We start from the raw sequence: 4216 nt of genomic DNA, 5'->3' as shown, positions 1-4216 counted from the left end.
TTTTGTGTTTGCATTTATAGTGTTAGACATTTAAAATTGGACTCCCAAATGGCACCCTATTCTCTGTTTAGTGCACTGAATGAAGGTTAAAGTAGCACACTATAATAGGGAATAGGGATTAATTTGGGTGCGTCAGAGTTGTCTACAGACATGACATTTCTCCTTTGAATTCAGAGTGACGGCGAACACTACATATTTGAATTATATGGCAGTTGACTATTTGCATTTAAATGAAGATGTTCTCATGGCCATAATCTTTTCTGGATGTGAACCTTTTGGAGCCATTTTAAAGAGTTGAATTAATTAAAAACAATTTATCTGCTGAAGGTTCCTCTATGCCTGAGGATGTTTAATTAGTCTTTGTGATTCTTCATGTTATTGACAGAGGAAAACCTTGCTGGCCTCATTGAATAAGACCATATCAAAGCACGACACCACATTCGTAAAGGAAATGTGTACCCATATATTCCTTTCTTTGATAGGGAACAGCCCTTAAACAAAGACAATGCATAGCTAATGTCAATTAAGACAGCCCCCTGCACCTCTCTTATTCAGAGGGGTTGGGTTAAATGCGGAAGACGCATTTCAGTTGAATGCATTAAGTTGTACAACTGACCTAGGTATCCCTCTTTCCCTTTCCTTTCCCATTTCTATTAGTATGCTAGAGGATATATGGCAATGGAGGCTGGTGGGAGGAGCTTTAGGAGGGGGGGCTGGAGTAGAATTCCTGGAACGGAGTCAAACATTTGATGTCCATCCGTTTGTTGTGTTTGATACCTGTTCCATGTACTCCATTCCGGACATTATAAGAACCCATCCTCCTATAGCTCCTCTCACCAGCCTCCTCTAGGGGCTACAGACGAGTTCATTGGATTTGTCCCATCACCCACAGGACTGAAATACTGTAATAACCTCATAAAACCTGCACTCGTCCACATTGCCCTCCCTCCCTCCTCGCCCGCTCTCTTCCCGCTTGCATAATCAGCCTGTGTGGCTTTGAGTGCTACTGTATAGCGGTCGTCGCCGCGGCAGCAGCCAGAGCGATGATCTCACAGTAGCCAGGTACAACCCCCATCCAGCTCCAACCAATCAGAATAGGCGTTGCTGAAATGCTGCCAGGATTTCATCATCCTCTCTCTCGCTCCTCTTGTTGACCCTCTGCCGCCTGCCGCCCGCACTAACACCAGCCGCCTCAGGGTGGCAGCGCAGACCTGCGCTTTCCTCCATTATTTACAACCTTGTCCTCATTGACTCCTCACTGTGTCCCAAATGGCACCCTTTTCCTTCCATAGAACACTACTTTTTTTACCCTATGGGCCCTGGTCAAACGTAGTGCACTATACAGGGAACATTGTGCCATTTGGGACACAAACAGGACCATGCAGACTTGTGCTCAACGCTCTCTCCTTCCCACCACTTGGCTTGGCACGCAACGGGCTGGCACCAGCTCACACCATCAGGCAGAGAGAGAGAGAGGGAGGGAGGAAAAAAGAGAGAGGTATGGTGAGAAAGGGAGGGAGGTAGAGAGGGGAGAGAAAAGAGCAAAGAGACTGAGGAGAAAAATAAGGGAAGGGACAAAGAATAAGAGAGTGAGGGAGACTGATGCAGAATGAGAAGAGGACGAGGTGGTGGATGAAGAGAGCCGAGAGGGAGAGAGACCAGATCAGAAACAAAGAAACAGAAAGAAAGAAACAAAGAGAAAGTAGTGTGGCAGCAGTATCAGTAATAGCCGATGAAAGAGATAGGGGAGGAGAGAGAGAGGGAGGAGAGAGAGAGGGAGGAGAGAGAGAGAGAGAGAGGGAGTGAGGAGGAGAGAGAGGGAGGAGAGAGAGAGAGAGAGAGAGAGAGAGAGAGGGAGTGAGGAGGAGGAGAGAGGGAGTGAAGAGGAGGAGAGAGAGAGAGAGTGAGGAGGAGAGACATGGAATGAGGATAAGAGAGAGGGAGTGAGGAGGAGAGAGAGGGAGTAAGGAGGAGAGAGGGGCAGGAGGAGGAGAGAGAGGGAGTGAGGAGGAGAGCAATATATAAAGATAGGGAGGAGGAGAGAGGGAGGGGGAGAAAGTGGGAGGGAGAGAGTGGGAGTGGGGGGGAGAGAGTGGGAGTGGGGGAGAGAGAGTGGGAGTGGGAGGGAGAGGGGTGTGGGAGGGAGAGGGGTCTGGGAGAGAGTGGGAGGGAGAGGGAGGGAGAGAGTGGGAGTGGGAGGAAGAGGGGTCTGGGAGAGAGTGAGAGTGGGAGGGAGAGAGTGGGAGGGAGAGGGGTCTGGGAGAGAGTGAGAGGGAGTGGGAGGGAGAGGAGAAGGGAGAGAGACCAGGGAGATTCATCTGCAATGCAGATCCTATCAATCTACCCCTGTCTACTAACAGCTGGCTGGTCACTGCCTACAGAAGGACCAGTGTGTGTCTGTGTGTGTGTGCGTGTGCGTTTGTGTGTGCTTGTGTGTGTGTGTGTGTGTGTGTGTGTGTGTATGTACCTGTGTCTGTGTGTGTGTGTGTACCTGTGTCTGTAAGTGTGTGTGCTTGTGTGTGTGTGTCTGTGTGTGTGTGTCTGTGTGTCTGTGTGTGTGTCTCTGTGGATCAAAAAGAGAGCTGGGATAAGGCTCTGGGGTAGAATGGTGGCTGTGTTCTGGTAATGGCTGTTAAGGGGGCAGAAGTGGAAGTGTGTGTGACGGGGCAGCAGAATGCAGCACCTGTTGCGTGCTGACCAATGGGACGGCGTGTGTGTGTGTATGGGGGAGCGCAGCCAAAATCCTCAAGACTACATCCCAGCTCTTAGCTTCCTTACCCATAGATATACACACACACACACACACACACACACACACACACACACACACACACACACACACACACACACACACACACACACACATGCGGGCGCTGTCTGTCTGTCTGCTTGTTTCCGTCTGTGTGTGTGCGTGCCAGCGTGTGTGTCTGGTAGTGTAAGGTGTGTGTGTGTGTAGGGTCTGACTCCTAGGTCATTGGCTGCTGTCCAGTAGGAGATAAGTCACTTCCTTGTTGCTCTGTAACTTCAACACAAGGAAATCAAAGAAACAGACACCTCCTGTGTGACTGTGTGTTACAATGTGTTCGGCTGCTGAGATAAAGCCTGGACCTGGAGGCTCCTAGTAAAGTAACTTGTGGATCTCTCCCTGTCTTCCACTGTGGCTTGACCTCACTAGCATGTCCTCTGGAGTGTAACATTGTGTATCTCTCCCTGTCTTCCACTGTGGCTTGACCTCACTAGCATGTCCTCTGGAGTGTAACATTGTGTATCTCTCCCTGTCTTCCACTGTGGCTTGACCTCACTAGCATGTCCTCTGGAGTGTAACATTGTGTATCTCTCCCTGTCTTCCGCTGTGGCTTGACCTCACTAGCATGTCCTCTGGAGTGTTTAAGGGGCCAATGAAACGCTGGGATTACGGCAAACTGCTGCACGTCTCAAAAACTGCAAAAGATCAATGACTTTATGTGCCATAGAGAGAGAGAGAGAGGGAGAGAGAGAGAGAGAGAGAGAGGGAGAGAGAGGGAGAGCGAGGGAGGGAGAGAGAGGGAGAGAGAGGGGGAGAGAGGGAGAGGGAGAGAGAGGGAGAGAGGGAGAGAGAGAGAGAGAGTGGACAAAAAGCTTGCAGCACCTGGTATTCCCAGGGAGTCTCCCATCCAAGTACTAACCAGGCCCGATCATGCTTAGCTTCCAAGATCAGATCAGATCGGGCGTGTTCAGGCTGGTATGGCCGTGAGAGAGAGAGAGAGGGCAGCAGAGAGAGGGAGGGAGGGAAAGAGAGAGAAAGGGAGAGGCGGAGAGAGAGAGAGGGAGAGAAAGAGAGGGAGAGAAAGAAAGAGAGGGAGGGAGAGAGAGAGGGAGGGTGAGAGAAAGGGAGAGGCGGAGAGAGAGAGAGCGAGAGAGAGAGAGAGAGAGAAAGAGATGGGGAGAGAGAGAGGGAGGGAGAGAGAGAGAGAGAGAGAGAAAGGACAGGGAGGAGAGACAGAGAGAGGGAGGAGAGACAGAGAGAGGGAGACGGAGAGAGGGAGAGTGAGAGAAACAGAAGGGAGAGAGAGAAAGAGTGGGATGATAGAGAGAACGGGTGGGGAGGAGTGACAGAGAGAGAGAGAGAGGGAGAATGAGAGAGAGACATGGAGAGAGAGAGGGAGTGGGGGGAGGGAGACAGAGAGAGTGGGAGAGAGAAAAACAGAGAGGGAGAGAGAGACAGAGACTGACAGGG

The 4216-nt window shown here is 50.8% G+C and overlaps 1 pseudogene; it reads right to left on the bottom strand.

The window, feature by feature from the left end:
• Positions 1-3616: 3616 nt before the first annotated feature.
• Positions 3617-3735, bottom strand: LOC135506280 (5S ribosomal RNA; annotated as a pseudogene).
• Positions 3736-4216: the final 481 nt, after the last annotated feature.

Source organism: Oncorhynchus masou, chromosome 19 (genome assembly GCF_036934945.1).
Source record: "Oncorhynchus masou masou isolate Uvic2021 chromosome 19, UVic_Omas_1.1, whole genome shotgun sequence".
In the NCBI taxonomy this organism is placed as follows: domain Eukaryota; kingdom Metazoa; phylum Chordata; class Actinopteri; order Salmoniformes; family Salmonidae; genus Oncorhynchus; species Oncorhynchus masou.
The sequence above is the reverse complement of the archived record's forward strand: the minus strand, read 5'-3'. Positions and strand labels throughout refer to the sequence as shown.